Raw genomic sequence first — 16,933 nt, 5'->3', positions numbered from 1 at the left:
ATTCATAGTTGAGAGAGTGAGTAATTTACTTCTTATGTTATGTTATGTCATGTTATATTATAATATGTTATGTTATTTTGTGCAGATTTGTAGAGCTCACCTGGGAGGGTATCCTGGTGCTGAGCAGATGTCACACTAGCCACATCTAGGGCTGAGTGGGATTACGAGAAAAGCCAAGTCTTTAGCTTCTTGCAAAATTCAAGTAGTGAGGAGGAGGATCTTATATGTGGTGACAGCTCGATCCACGTTTTTGGAGAAATGCGGGAGAAGGCTCGACCGCCAGATCTGGTTTTCCGTATGCATGGAATGTGTGTAAGTAAGAGTCAGGATGAATGCCGGTGTCTGGAAGGTTTGGAAAGCAGATGCCATTGTTGAGGCATGCGGAGCCAGTGTTAGTGGGGTAACCTGAAAGTATGGGTGAGGAGTCTAATTTGTGCTGGTTGGTGTATGGGAAGCCAGTTGAGCTTCTGCACGTATGGTGTGATGTGAGTGCACAATGGGAGGTAGAGTGTGATTCTGGATTTCAAGTTCTGAATGGTTTGCATCCCTTTAGGGATTTGTTTGTTGATCCCGGCATAGTGGGTTGTTAGACCTGGCATACTTGGCGTAGCATTCTCCTAAACCTTTTGACTTCACCCCATCTGTTTGCTGTAATAGGTTTTATTGGCTTTAGGGCTCTGTGCACTTTACAACTGCTAATCAGTGTTAAAGTACTGTGTTGCCAGACTTAAACCTTCCTTTTTAATCAATATAAGTCACCCCCTAAGGTAGGCCTTAAAAGACAGATAAGGCAGGGTACATTGTATTTGAACAGCTGGATAAGTGTGCTTAGGTTTTACATGTCTTGGCAGTGGGAAACTCATTACATTGTTTTTCACTGCTGTAAGGCCCATATCTCCCATAGACTAACAATGGATTATCTTATTACATTTAATACGTCATAACTTTGGATTGGGAACAGATAGAGATATTCTGTTTACACTCAAATTAATTGTAATTTAAAACCCTCTTTAATGCTAGAGTCAGATTTTAAGTCACAATTCTGAAAATGCCACTTTTAGACAGTTGACACTTCTTTCTCTTACCATTAGGGCCTTCTGCCACCCCTGGGTCACATGACTTTGAATGGCTTTGCTGTTGGGGTTTGTGTATTTCTTCCAGACAGTAACACAAAGGGGACTTAAGCATTGACAGGAAGGGCCATCCTGGCAGGGTCAATAGGAGGGACTGCAGTCCATCCCACTTACATTTTAAAGGGCTTTGTCTCCTGCTCACACAAAGGAATCTGACACCAGTTCTGCCCATCTTCAACCTTAGACAACGTGGACGCATGACAGGAGAAAGGAGTGAAATTTCCCAGAACCAGATACCACCTGTGTGAGCTACAGGGACACAACAAGCTTAAGAGGCCTCCCTGCAACAGGCCAGCTGACCTGCAGCACTGAACCTGTCAAGACCTGCAACTGGACCCTTCTGTGCCCTTTTGCTTGCCTCTGCCTGGAGTGAGTTCTGATCCCAAAAAGGTAATCTCAGGGCCTGGACCATTGGTTGGCTTCAGAGTGTCCTCCTCTCTGCCTAACTGTGGGTTACATTAAATCTGACTCAGCGGAGCACAACCTTGCAACGCAGCTCATCATCAGAGCTGATGCAGTGAAACACAACTTGATACTGGACCTCGGATAGCATCAGTCACAGATCCTGATAGGAAATGATGACTCTGGAATTCGCAGCACAGCGCTGGTCCTGATCGGAAGCGATGCATCAGGGACACAAGGTACAACTTTCAGTGGGACTTAACTGGACCCTGTGTCCCACCCAAGCTCTTTCATGGTTGGCCTGAACTTGTGAATCTTTCCTGTGCAAATGCAACCAGATAACCACAGTTAGCGATGTGTGCTTTTAGGCTCTATTTTCACTAAAAAGATTTAAAAGTTAATGTCTCCAGTTCTACTGATTTTTTTATCATTCTGCTATAATTTTATTTATTAAAATGTACTCTATTTTCTAAATTGCTTTGCAATTTTTCTTGTGCTGTGTTTTCACCTTATTATGGCTTGTGTGCTGCATAAATACTTTACACATTGCCTCTAAGTTAAGCCTGACTGCTTTGTGCCGAGCAATCAGAGGGTGAAGCACAGGTTAATTTGGTGAATGTTGTGGTTTACCCTGACAAAGATTGTGCTTGTTATCATCTTCCCGCGTGATTTCGAGCGCTAAGTAGTGCGCTCTTGTTTCTAAGAAAACAAGCTCAACTAGGCTTACTTTGTAGAAAAATAGGCAGTGACTCACAACACTGGGGGCATTCTAACATCATATGCACGTGAGGAATAATCATGGTCTAATGATTATCAGATTATAGTGTTAGGAACTACAAAGATGGCCGATATGACATCATATGGTAGTTCTGAGCACTTCCTCTCGCGAGATCTCGCGAGATTTCGAGCGTAAAGTAGTGCCCTTAGTTTTCTTATGAAAATAAAGACCAATAAGGCTTACTTCACAATAAATGTCTGATAATAGTGTCCTTGTTACTAATATATACCAATTGAAGGGACACATGATAAGATTGCCACTATCTAGTATACATCTTAAAGGTGGAGGGATACTTCACTAACAAACCCTCACTAGACTACTTATACTAGCATCTCCTACAGATCGGTGCCTCCCCCAAGTCTCAGACGGGAGCTTGAGGTACCGACGGAAAGGTGAGCAGCTACCACAGAATATTTTTAGAATATTTTTAGCTATATTATGTTGTAAACTTTAGGAAATCACAGGTTTTGAAGATCAGTATGTTGTAAAATTCCTGAATAAGTATACAAAGGAGTTTTAATCTTCCTTAAAGTTTGGTGTCTTAGTCGAGTTTCTGGGTCATTTTGAGGCTTAGTACACTGAGTTTGGGGTGTTTATCTACCTCATATGTTTTGCCTCTAGATATAGGGCATATGGTTATAGGAATGATCATAGGCAGGGTATAAAGCGAAAAAATGTCTTTACAGTACTTTGCCACATTCTTTTGTTTTCCCTATATCTTTGTAGTGCGGGGCCTCTTAGTACCTGAGCAGTGTCCAGGTGAGGTGAGGTCTATTGCCCAACCACAAAGGGTAAACATAAAAATTAATTTTCTGACACACATTATTGGTTGGCTTGGTGACACACTATGCACATGAGACTGATGCATCGAATACAGTACTAATGATATAACGTTTTCCTTCACAGAATTCACAGTAACCATTGTGAATCGGAGGGTTAATGTCCATGGTTGTTACAGGTTGTACCGTTTCTAACCTGTTTTACTACAATTTGTTTTGGTGATGGTGGTGAATTCTATATTTCACTATTAGGAGTGCAACTATTATACGAGCAGAGGCCCTGACGAATGCCAAGGGATTAAATACCCGTTAGGCAGAAACATGTTGGCCCTTATGTAGACAGATAATTGTCACGGTCTTCTCTTGCACTGTTCTATTTTTTAATTAGGAGGCGTGTCCAGTCCTCAGAATAAATTATTTAGAAGGAGGACATTCCATCCTATTTCAAATCACTTTCTTGTTCGTTGCACCATTTCTTCTTACTTTACCATCAAAAGATCAGTCATCATGGACGGTTTGTGTATTTGGTGGACCAAATCCTGATACAACAATAAGGTGCGGAGCTGAGTGTCCCACTGATCAGGGGGCCAGCCTCATTTGCACATGGGTTTGGCCAAATGATAGGACTGATCATTGAGTCTAATTTGATGGAAACCCTTTACAATCTGTTGTGGAATAATCAGCCATTTTGCGAATAATCGATGATGTACCGGTCTCCTCTATGCATGTAGTGTTAGCCTTTTTTCCTTCTCTATCCTTATTATTACGCTATGTGTGTGCGATAAAGATATTTTGAGATCTTGTTGACTCAGTATCGACAGTGTAGCCTCTCAATTTGGCTGTTAGACCCCCTGTGTTTCGTGTGTTATACACTAGAGCATGTGTCACAGGAAGCGTGCCTGTCCGCTTGCCCATAGCTCATTTCTGAGCGTCATTGTCCATCAGGCAAGCAGCAGCAGTCTGACTGGAAGCTGAGAGAAGGCACCAGCGGAGGTCACTAACATTTCTTTTGGAATGCTAAGGATCCACACTGGTTTTACTTAGCATTTTAAAGGAAATGTCTGTGGATGCCAGTAATTGCTGTTTGCAATTACCATCCACATGCATTAAAATAGGGCAGGTGCCACTTGAGCGACCCCAAGAAGAAACCGTTGCTGGTGCAATCCTTCACATGTTGGTGCTGGCTTTGATGTGGTCCACCAGAGTATGGTCCAGATCATTTGATGGTAGCTTCACGAGACAGATTTGAACGTGCTCCTTGACCTACTTTCCCATGTTTCTTTATCAATTATCTTCCTTGTTTAAGGTGACATTGCAGTTGAATTATTATTTTTTCCTCAAGACAAGCACATGTACCGTGCCCTGCTAACCTGAGTAGAAGACACTGACTTGCAGACTGAGCACCTCAATGTCTCCTCCATGTATTCAAGCTTGATTTCCACTGAGCCATGAGTGATTCAGCATTCCACTTTTTCAGTGAATTTGGGAAATTGATGCCCTATATTCAGGGTAATTCAAGATTCTCTAAGACAGCTGACAGTGTAGTCATTCATCTGTCAATTTAGGATGTGCATGCCAATCCAATAAGCAGACACTGACATGTGCGCTTTGCTTTTGAACACAAACGCAGTACTTTTCACACTCAGTTTTCAAAATGCAAGAGGGTTGTCCACGTGCATGCCACCATAATATTTTTATTCCATTTTCCTGGATGTAAGGGAACACAGTCTTCATTGAAGGTAAGCATGTGACCACGCTCTACACTGACATGATATTCGACTAATCTTAGATCATCCCACTAGATGTATCGCACTCACCTCTTCTTTTATTTTGGAATTTAGCGCCTTATTTACTTTGTGCTGATTTCTTTTTGATTTCTTCTGAAATTGTAGTGTAGCTTCATGAGATGAGTCCTGTGTTGCAAGGTGATAGCAGAAAGGTGGAGCAGAGTTGGAGGTTTCCTGTCATGTAAGATCTAAAACAAGAGTACAAAGGGAGATAGGTCGTTACATTTAATTACTTGTTGACCTGTGGCAAGGGGTCCTTCCTTTGAACAAAAGGCCAGGAAAGGGCAGGAGAAACTCCTCAAGCTTCAAAGAGGCCCTTTGTCTCCTCTCCTTCATGCCTTCTTCATGGCCAAGAGTCTGATCCGAGCAAATGGATCCCTATGACATCAAATAAGAGCCCCTGTGATTCTCTGGGGTCTCTCCAAACTCTATCTTAGGTACCACTTAGATGTTGGAAACACAAAATGGATTTTCTTGTGGCTATGGGTACAAGTGTCACACATGCCCCACACGCATCCTCTACAAACTGCAGTAAGTTATTCACATAAGACATCTAAGTCCTCTTGGATAGGTGAAGGACATGTATGTTGGAGTCTGACAAACGAAATCCAGAAAAGTGGGAGAGGCTACTAAACTGCTCTTTCCAGAAAGGACAGGCAAAAAGGCTTGACTTACCACTATAATTGTTATTGCTGTCCCCGGTGCCAGTCTACTATACCCCTGCAAACTGATGGTAGTCTCTATTAGTACAATGGGGTGCACATAGTGTGCAGCCTCTAAACCACATATGCCCACTTTGGGTATCAATCTGTGTTGCTAAAATGTCCTGCTGAATACACACAATTGCCATATGTGTCAAAGCACGATCAAAAATGTACCCAAGGGAGGAGACAAGCACATTCTCCAGAACTGCACAGAAGATATTTCTCCATCACAGCAGTCTCATTATCTTACATTCTAGCAGCTAGTGGGGAGAACTCTGGGAAAAATCTTTTCAATGAGCTATGGGTTCCATTGAGGCAGATAAAATTAACTTTTTATGTGCAAAAACTCTATACAAAAGTCATAGTAATATTTTTGCCCTGACCATCTAATTTGTTGTTCGCTGCATAATATTCTTTTTCCTCTGGCAATCTAACTTTGATTTTTTTCAGGTTCATCTGTTTCTTCTTGAACTATTTTGTAGCCGACTCATTCTCTGGTTTTGCTTTCTTTGAGTTGGTACGTATCAGGCTATCAAAAGCTCAGATGACACGGGGATGGAAGTTATCCAGTAGTTTTTATGAATCAACGCCTGATAATGAAAATTAATTACAGAGTAGTTTGTCTATATTTTGTGTGCAGAAGATGTGTTTTAATATCACATGCGATAAACTAATACGGTCAGAGCTGTGGGTGAGGCACTTAGCTAGTTAACTGAATCTCAAGCCTTCAAAGTTGCTCATTATCTTCACAACTTATCTATTGTCTCATTTTTAGGATTCTTTTCAAAATTGAAGGAAAATGTATTGCGATATATGAAGCTCCTTATGAAACAAGGGGTGTTACCATGATTTAAAACAAAACACTGACAGGATAAAAGAGGAGTATGGATTGGAGAGGTGATTACATTTTAAGACGTTTGCAGGGTGTCCATGATATGATTTCTGATAAAGATTAGTCACCATTAAGGATCACTACTATTCTTCTTTTTCTGCCATTTCCAACTTTATTGACAATTCTCTAGGACAAATTGAGACTTAGGTCTTCATCAGAGTGGGAAACACTTCTAATTTCAGACCCTTATTGTGTTATCTGAAACTAGCTTGGCATTACCTGGGTCCGTTTCTAACCAGCAAGCTGATGGGTATCTTAGACCTGTGTGTCTAGGAATTAGTTATGACACCCCCACCCCCAAGTCTGAATCCCAAACTAGACCATCATGACCAAAATCAAATAACGTACAGCAAAGTGTTCCAAAGTGAAAGAATGCTCCATTTCCCCAAGAGACATTGAGTCTCAATCTCCTCTCCTGTCCTTAATAACACTCTTCAGGGTATTATGGCTAGTAAAGCTGTAGCTTTAGTTGTATGCTTGATAAAGATGCCTGTTGGGAAGTCCTTTTTCTGGGGTAGATATGTGCTTTATTAGTCTTTATAACATAACATGTTCTTGCAATAACTCAAGGCCTCTGTTATCCTACAACTCCTGGCACTGCTTTTTACACTAGTGGGCTGTGACCTATGCATGCTTTACTTCAACTATTTCTAGTGAGAGTCACTATGGACGTATTTAATGTAGATATTGGAAAAGAGTATAAACTAACTCATTTGGGTCAGCCTTTACTTACCTATCAATCTTGAAAGGCTGCTTAAAATGAGTTTGTTTGTACCCTTACTCTAACTCTTACAGCAGACATTGGTAACTACTCCTTGACAACATTCATCTTTGTGTGTAGTAAGTTTTAAGTATAAAAGAGCGTACTCAAAGGCATTGAATACTGCATTACTGTTTTGAATTTAAACCCATACAATGCAGTAAACGTCTATGACTCTAACTGATGAGCCTACAAAGGTTTATAGAACAGCGAAGCAACGTCACCCAGCAGAACCCTGTGCAGAGCTCCTTCATTATGTATTACACTGGAACAGTGAGTGTCCTTTGAAAATGTGCCAAGCCCTATACTTAGTAGTGTTCTAATCTTCAACATCACCCTGTTTGACAACATTCCATTGCAATTTTTCCAAAGATGTTGTTCCTCACTCTGTAGTTTCCATGATTTTCAATCATCCTTATTTCCTTGGCCAAATGATCTTAATCTTGCCATCGGCTGCCTCCTCTGTGTGCATCTTTGCACAATGCACTAAATTTGCCATGTCATTCTTAGTGCACAGATACGTGTCTATATCTTTGCTTCTGAGCACATGTAGTCCAATCTCAATGGCACTCAAGATAATTCTTTGTCTGTGCATTTTTGTTAACATACGTAGCATGATGTATGATATTATTTCTCCTCATAAGTGCACTCATGACCTGAAGAATACAGAGAGTAAGTTCAAATGTTTTTTGCCTTGCTAAGTGATAGAGACTCAGTACACCACTCAGAACATGTATACTGTAGGAACTAGGGTTACTGGCTGTGGGGGGTGAAACCCTACTCAAGGAGCAACCTCAACTCTTGTCAGGGTGAAACACAAACAAGCCGCTAATAAAAATGTCCTTATTTCTCTGGTAGCTTGGCACAAAAGGACTCAGCCTTAACTTAGAGGCAAGGTATTTATACAACACTTCAAACAGCAATAAAGTGAAAAAACAATACAAGAAAAATCCCACACCAATTTAGAAAAGTAGAGTATAATTTAATAAATGATATTAGACCAAAACGACAAAATTACACTTAGTAGAACCGGAGATATGCAATTTTAAAGATGTATTTGAAAATAGTGTTTAGAAGCATCTGGTCGTGCTGAACCGGGAAGAATTCACATGTTCAGGTCAACTGCTACGGAGCGCGGGTCAGATACAGGGATCAAGTTAGGCTCTCTAACCAAGTACCTTAATTCCTGGTTGCGGAGCTTTGCAGAGTCTCGTGTTGAGGATGCATCATGCAGTGGTAGCTGAGAGATCTGCATTGTGGATGTCATGCAGCTGCAGTTCTGAGGAGTTGTGGGGCTACAATGCGAGGTCCTGCATCAAGGAGGCTTCATGCAGTGGCAGTTCGGAGGAGCTAAGTGGCTGTGATGCAAGGTCCTGCATCGCAAATTTGTCTCGCTGCAGTGGTTCCAATACGTGGCTGTAAGATGAAGCATTGTGCTGCGTCAGTTCTGCCCAAGATGCTACAGCTAGGCTGGCTGATCACCTTTAGGCACACATCCAAGGGTTCAGGACTGGGGTGGCATGGCGGGTCTGAGCTGAACAGTCTCAAGCGCAGCGTCTGTGAAGCAAGTCAGGTAGGTGACAGCTCCTCCCACTCATCAAGTCAGAGAAGGCCCATCCTGCCACCACCTATTTCACCTTTTACTCACTGTCTGGGAGCAATACACAAAGACCAGCTACACCTAGTCATGTGACCCACGATACAGGCAGCAGCACCATATAGTTAGGACAAACAAATGCCAACTTTCTAGAAGTGCAAAACACACAAGATGATGAACGGAATGTTGCACAATGGCAAAACATTCACCCCCAGTCACAGATCTGGGTTTCATCCATTGTTGTTTTGCTCACCAAGCCACCCCAGTTCAGACATGGCCATATGCAAATCAGTCTTGACCCTGTGCCTCATGGGAACAGTCCAGCCCGTACTGCCAAGCCATGTCTTCCCTGGACCGGAATCAAGCATCCTAGGACCGGTTTCTGGCAATCAGCCGTCTTCAGCCAGGATAGCTTGACTCCAGTGGCTTAGTGAGCACGGGACCCACGTCTGGGCATACCCTTCCCACATAGGGTGAACAGCAAAACACACAAGATGATGGACGGAATGTTGCACAAAGGCAAAACATTCACACCCAGTCACAGATCTGGGTTTAATCCATTGTTATTTTGCTCAGCAAGCCACCCCAGTTCAGACATGGCCATATGCAAATCAGTCTTGACCCTGTGTCTCATGGGAACAGTCCAGCCCGAACTGCCATGGCAGTTCGGGCTGGACTATTCCCATGAGGCACAGGGTCAAGACTGATATGCATATGGCCATGTCTGAACTGGGGTGGCTTGGTGAGCAAAATAACAATGGATTAAAACCAAATCAGTTGACTGGGGGTGAATGCTTGTATTGTCAACGCTCCGTCCATCATTTCCTTTGGTTTTTCTCAACTTTCTAGAAGTGGCATTTTCAGATTGTCTCAAAATAACAGAGGAAGTGGCCCAGCTATCCAAGGGACAGGGTACCAGTGTAAAGTGACAATTCCCTTGGATCAATGTCAATCACAACCACCATTAATCTTTTCCGTTCAACATTGCATCCATATCAACCCAAAATAGGAAACCCCCACAGTTATGAGTACAAACACATTAAAGTTGAAGCTCCCAGTTAATAAGAAAATATTCAAATTTATTTACGTAATCGATATAAAAAAATATAAAAAAACACGATGATAGTAATAAATGACATTGACAATCCCAAAACAATTATAAAAATATCAAAAGCATCACAAAAGAGACATTGTTAGGTGATTCATTATGAAAACATTCCAAATCGTTAATTCGTTAGGATCTATCGACACCGTCAGGCTAGTATCGGCAATCCCAACACCATAGTCTCTCGAATTTAATCACAACAGTAGCGTCGACGCATTTCGGTGTGCTGCCTGATATTCACCACCTTTATCAAGACAAGGGTAGTTGATTGTCTCTTTTTTATCTTTTTTTCTTACAACATTAAAAATTCATAATATCTAAATAAAAACAAACAAAAATACATGTCAATATGTTATCCTCAAAATACATTATTAACATTTTCCCAAATTTTGCAAAGCCTTCAACATTTTGTCTTATATTCTTTCTATCTAAAAAAACCTTTACCTTAAACCCCCTGTTGTCATTATTAAACTACTCACATCAATATACAGTGGTTATATTCACAACTTTTTCAGAGATTCATCCTACTTGGCACTGATAATCACCCATATCATCTTAAATACTCACCCACTTTCATACGCCAGTGAGTTAATTGCTCCACTGTTTGGCTCATAAGCTAAAAGAGCCCTCCTTAATGGAGAAAAGATCACATCATTCCATCCTTCATAGTATCTCATTGCTGAATACTTAACATACCTCACAACATACCTTCAGGATTTCACTCTTAGGGCCAAATACTGCATAAGGTTCTTAAATATGGTTCCAGTTGTCCTTCTAAACTACAGTTGGACAAAAAAAAAAATCCACTATCAGTCCAACCCCATTCTCAATCGTTTTCTTAATCTCTATGAGTAGGAATTCAGGCTACATTTACCCGTATTCAATCCAAAGTGGATCACATAAACAAAGCTTCCTCTATCGGCTTCATCAAACAGTTTAGTTGTGTATCCTCTAACTACAAGCGTTCGCTTCAGTAGTCAACAACCCTGCAGTTTAATTCCAGCTCTCTTCCGTTTTTAAATGTATTCGATCTAAAAAGACATGAGTTTAAATACTCAACACCGTTTAACAGGGTCCTTAAATTCTATTTATTTGGCCATCACACCATGATTATACATAGATAATTCATTACCTGCATCAATATATATTTTTAGCGCATATGCGGTCCTCACTGTTCAGGTGTATCAATACACTGCTGGCCGAAAATTTCATAATGTGTTTCACGGAGTAGAGAGCTGCCATGGCTTAGGTTTCCAGTTACGGCAAACCTTAAACGTAGAATAAAAAGAGTTCAACCCCGATCTAATGAGGTCAATAGTATTGTTGGGACCGTATGTGTCCCTGTCACTATCAGCAACTGCTGCTAAGCATAGCCCACATATCTCTATATGTGGCTCCCTATATTATTAATCGCAACGTTAAAACATACCTTATTGGGGGCACCAATGCTCGTAATGTCCAGTCCCGGGTTGCATAGAAATCAACCCCCATTCAGTGCTGGCATTTAAATACTGCCGATATCGTCATTAATATCTCACACCTGTGATTGTTTTCACTGCCTCCGTTTCCTCGCGTCTCTTAATTTCTTCATAGTTTTTCTAAGCGACAGAAGTACCCGGCTTTGAAAGTACCGTAAAGTTCTAATAGAGCCCTCTCGACAATCATTATAAACATGAAAGGTACTACAATTAGATGATAAGGGTGATTATCAGTGTCAAGTAGGATGAATCTCTGAAAAAGTTGTGAATATAACCACTGTATATTGTTGTGTGTAGTTTAATAATTTCTACAGGGGTTTAAGTTAAAGGTATTTTTAGATAGTAAGAATATAAGACACAATGTTGAAGGCTTTGCAAAATTTGGGAAAATGTTCATAATGTATTTTGAGAATAACATATCGACATGTATTTTTGTGTGTTTTTATTTAGATATTATGAATTTTTAATGTTGTAAGAAAAAAGAGAAAATCAACTACCTTAGTCTTGATAAAGGCGGTGCATATCAGGCAGCGCACCGAAATGCGTTGACGCTACTGTTGTGATTAAATTCGAGGAACTATGGTGTTGGGATTGCTGAAACTAGCCAGACGGTGTCGATAGATCCTAACGAATTAACGATTTGGTATGTTTTCGTAATGAATCACCTAACAATGTCTCTTTTGTGATGGTTTTAATATTTTTATAATTGTTTTGGGATTGTCAATGTGATTTATGCCTATCATCGTGTTTGTAATATTTTTTTATATCGATTACGTAAATAAATTTGAATATTTTCTCATAATTGGGAGCTTCAACTTTGATGTGTTTGTACTCATAACTGTGGGGGTTTCCTATTTTGGCATTGGTTTGGATGCAAAGTTGAATGGAAAGGATTAATGGTGGTTGTGATTGACATTGCTCGAAGGAAATTTTCACTTTACAATTTTCAGAATTGTGACTTAAAATCCGACCATTAAAGAGGGTTTTAAATTACAATTGTTTCGACCCCAAACTCGACATTCCTACCTGTTCTCAATTTAAAGTTATCACTTATTAAATGTAATAGGGTAACTCAGTGTTATCCTAAGGGAGAGATACGCCTCACAATAGTGAAAAAATAATTTAGGAGATTTTCACTACCAGGACATGTAAAACTTAAACATACATGTCCAACATTTTGAAAATACTGCACCCTGTCCTGTAGGATGTTTAGGGCCTACCTTAGTGGTGATTTATATGTATTCAAAAGGGAGGTTTGAAACTGGCAAAATGTTTAATTTACCAGGTCGAAATTACAGTTTTAAAGCTGCTCACAATGGTAGGACTCAGTAATGTTTAAAAGAGCTACTTAAGTGGGTGGCACAAAATCAGTGCTGCAGACTCATTCGTATAATTTAATTTACAGGCCCTGGGTACATGTAGTGCCACTCTACTAGAAGCTTACAAGCAAATAAAATGTCCCAATTGAGTGTAAGCCAATTTTACCAAGTTTAAAGGAGAGAGCACAAGTACTTTTGCAAGTGTAAGCAGTGGGGAAGTGTGCAGAGCCCTAAAAGTCAACAAAACAGGTTCAGAGAACAGGAGGCTGAAAAGTCTGGGGAGGACAATGCAGAAAGGGCCGAATCCCAAATATACATTATGGTAATTCGCAAAATACATAGGAAATGCCATGATAGCAACTGAGTCAAATACTGCAAAAAAGGGAGTTGTAGAAATTGCCAAAGTTCTCAAACCCTAAAACAGCTAGATAGTATCTACATACTCTGCAATCACCTGATGAAAACGTTCCAAAAAGGAGAGTAATGCAGGATGATTAATAGTGAAAGAGGAGTTCCAAGGATGGGATCTCTTGCTCAATTAGCTATGCCTTCTTCTCTTTCACCAATGTGCCTGCAACACAGTCAATGTCCTGGAGAGGTCATTCTTGTCCAAACATTTTGCTGGAATGAACCAACAGAGGATACATACAAAACATAGCTCCATCATAGCAACGAATTCTAACTACGCATTCCGTACCCTTCATCCAATTTCCATTTTCCTCTTTCTGGCTGGACACAGGGTGGGAGTGTTAGCGCCAGTATAAATAACCAAAGCATACAGGAGAATCTGGTAATGTTTTGGCGGGCCATTTTATGTAAACTTTTCCATGAATAGTATACTAATATCCACACCCTCTCACAAACCATTTCTATTTTACTAAGGTGAGATTGGGAAGGAAGCTATTTTTTTATTATTTGGGATGGAGAGCAGAAAGAGATGTGGGACTAGCTAAATTGTGTCAGCCTTTTGTAAAGTTCAAGATTTCTGGTTTACAAATTTCGTAAAGTTCCTTCAAAACATCGAAACCTGACATTAAAGTGACGGGAAATAAACTTTTCAAAAGTAGGTTTTGTAGAGGAAATAAACCAGCAGAACTAAATTTGAGTCGGGAAATTGCCTAGAATTGTTTTGGGATGAATGCATGCTTTTATGTGCAAAGCTTTGCGAATTTTACAAAACGTATCCACCTTTTCACAGTGTGACGTTTTTAAACTTTTCAAAATTTCGAAGATGAAATTTTAACTTCATCCACTCCTAACTAGGTTACGCTATTTGACTTTTTGAGGAAAAGGAGTGGCATCTGATGGACTTCTGGTAACATGCCTTCTAAAATCACGGGCGTCTTTCTTTAAGTATAAATGGACCCAATTTTATTTTACCTCTACTGAACTGTGCACATAACTATCACGCTTTGAATGTAAATAACTCACAAGCTAGTTGGAGCTGACATAATTTTGCCAGTGTTGGATGCATTCCCTGATCTCTGCTTCACAATCCTCTTTGAGGCTACTTATGACTGAATCACATATTGTCTATTCTTCGTTTTCCAATATTCTTACAGGTGGCTCCTTGGTTCTCACATAAGTGCACTTGACTACAAATGAATGGAGACAACAATCTTTAACTCTGTATGATATGTTCATTATAATTTCCAATTTCCCGGGAGCAAAATTCTCAAGTGTTTCTGACAGGCATCCCTGATCATATGGAATTATGTTGAAGCATTTCAAGGCGTGAATGATATACTGTCATATGCCAGGGGCTGATGTAGCTGTCAGATCTTCGGTGTCCGTTTGTAGCGCACATAATGTTCTGCAATAAAAATAGGCCAACTGGTATCCCTGAAGGAGTCTAGATACAGATAAAAAAAATAAAGCATTAGCAAAGCCAATGGATTAGCTTGCATTGTGAGTTCCAAATAAAATGTTTAAAAAGCCCACTGCTGCAGTGAGAATAAAATACGGGTTCTCCAGGGTTTCAAATGCACCTGTGCGATTAATATTAAGAATTTAGTAGGTCATGACTCAATGCACTTTTGAGATATATAAAGGTTCATCTTACAATGCAATTTTAGAACAGGAGGTGGATTATGAGGCAAATAGGTTAAGGTGCGAGGGAATTACACCTTTGGAGGAGCCACAGCTCATTCTGTGTATAATTAAAACAAATCTGTAATAATAGCTCTTCAAGACAGGTGCATTGTCCATCTCATATAGTGATATCTGACTCCTAACAAGACATAGGAACATCTGTTAAAATGTATTTTAAAAGCAAGTGTGTACACAAAACGTGTGACTACAAATAAGAATAACAATTACTCAAATTATCAAACAATATTGGTACACAAAATAAAGTTTAAAATTCTTTAGTTAGTGACCTAAGAACTCTTCAATTTAGTAGCTGGTGTTCTTAACCCTCCAATAAAACACTGTCAGTGCTGGGTCTGTTGTTGAATGAAGGTGTTAGTCTTCAATTTTTGAACAACATCATAGTCCCTCTGTTCTGCTGCAAATCTAGACGTAGAGTAATGGAAAATAGAGTAACTAAAGAGATACTCATGAACAAAGTGAAAATAATTTACTTTTTATGTATGTTACTTTTAGGAGAGTTTCTTTTCATTCTTAGCCAATGTAGATGCATTCTTTCTAGCAGATGCTTAATACAGGGTGCAACAAGAAAATCCAGACTGGCCAATAGCCTGAGATCATTGTTTTTTTTCTCCTCTGTCAAACAGCAGAAAGTAGCTGCATGCAGTAGCAACAGTCTGGTGCATACTGATTTAGGTGTGCATGTCTTTCTATGAAGAAGAAAGTGGAAAAGAATAAGTCCGAGTTGCTGTGCTTTTTAAGTCTAGGTTATGACAGAACATCTGTCAAACATGCTTATTGCTTACACTTGGGTCTGCCCCTTTCAATGATTGGCTTTAAGCCTTCATTTGAACAGATTCTATTAGCCATTGGCTTGAGACTTAGTCAATCAGGTCTTGGCTCAACCCATTGGAGTATTCATCTTTCATCTAATGCAAATGGCTTTTGGATATATCTTTTCATCACTACTTAGTTTGATCTATATGGAGGACTACTTTACAATTATTGCTCTCTCTGTCTGCCCCTGATGATTCCATTTACTGTGCCAATGCTGAATGAACTATCACATTAAACATAGATCTACTGGTGTTGCCAGTGTTTGCTAAAATATCCATGCCAAGCTTGCTAAGAACAAATTCGCCATCACCTATTCATTGTTGTAAATATTTGATTTGTCAGTAATGTGTTGAAACATAAACAGAGAGTATCTGTGTACCATATTAATTACAGAAAAGACTTCGTATTGAGAATTGCTAATTTCTCTTCATTAAAAACAATCACAAATCGTTAGCCATCAAGACCTCTAATGGGCACTTAATGACATTCATCAAGAGACAGAAGAAGCTGCTATTAACTGGTAGTCAGAGAACCGAGGTTTCTGCAGGCGACCCCATTGTGCATAAAAACCATTATGAAGGTTAATATTGACTTTAGAAACGTTTTTCAATAATCAAGATTAAGGTCAATAAATGTCAAAGTCACGACTAAGGATCACATATAATGATGATCCAAAAAATAAAGTTTGAAAAGTTTGGGAAAAGTCACAAAATGTACTTAATTGACGTTGATGCTAACCTCGCCCATGCATTAAATAACATAGATTAATATCATTCCAGAAATCATCAACTAATATGGCCCATGTGATTTTAAGATTTAAAAAAGCAGATGATGCTAAATCACACTATACATCAGTGAGATACCAAGCAACAATGTACGTTTTTGCTGAATCTGTACTTTCCATTAACAATTAACTGTAATCTGCTTCAAAGGAAATGAACCAGGACCACAACTCCTAGCATGTGAAGTGAAATATCAAGGATAAGTATGTAGTGTCCCAGGCATTATGGAGCCAGCTGATAGTCCTAAAGTCTTTTAATAACATGAGGCTAGATGTAGGTAAATAGTATTTACTGATTCGTAAATACCGAATTTTACCGATTCGGTATTTACGAATTGGTAAATGCTATGTAGCTAAAAATTCGGTAAAAATTACCGAATCGTTAAGATTCGGTATTTACCGATTCAGTAATTGCCATTTATTCCTATGGGCCTGGAGGCCCATAGGAATGGGCCCCAGGCAGGGTGTCACTTTGACACCATGTTGCACCCCT

The sequence above is a fragment of the Lissotriton vulgaris genome, chromosome 3_1, assembly GCF_964263255.1.
Source record: "Lissotriton vulgaris chromosome 3_1, aLisVul1.2, whole genome shotgun sequence".
In the NCBI taxonomy this organism is placed as follows: domain Eukaryota; kingdom Metazoa; phylum Chordata; class Amphibia; order Caudata; family Salamandridae; genus Lissotriton; species Lissotriton vulgaris.
This window is presented reverse-complemented; position numbering follows the sequence as displayed.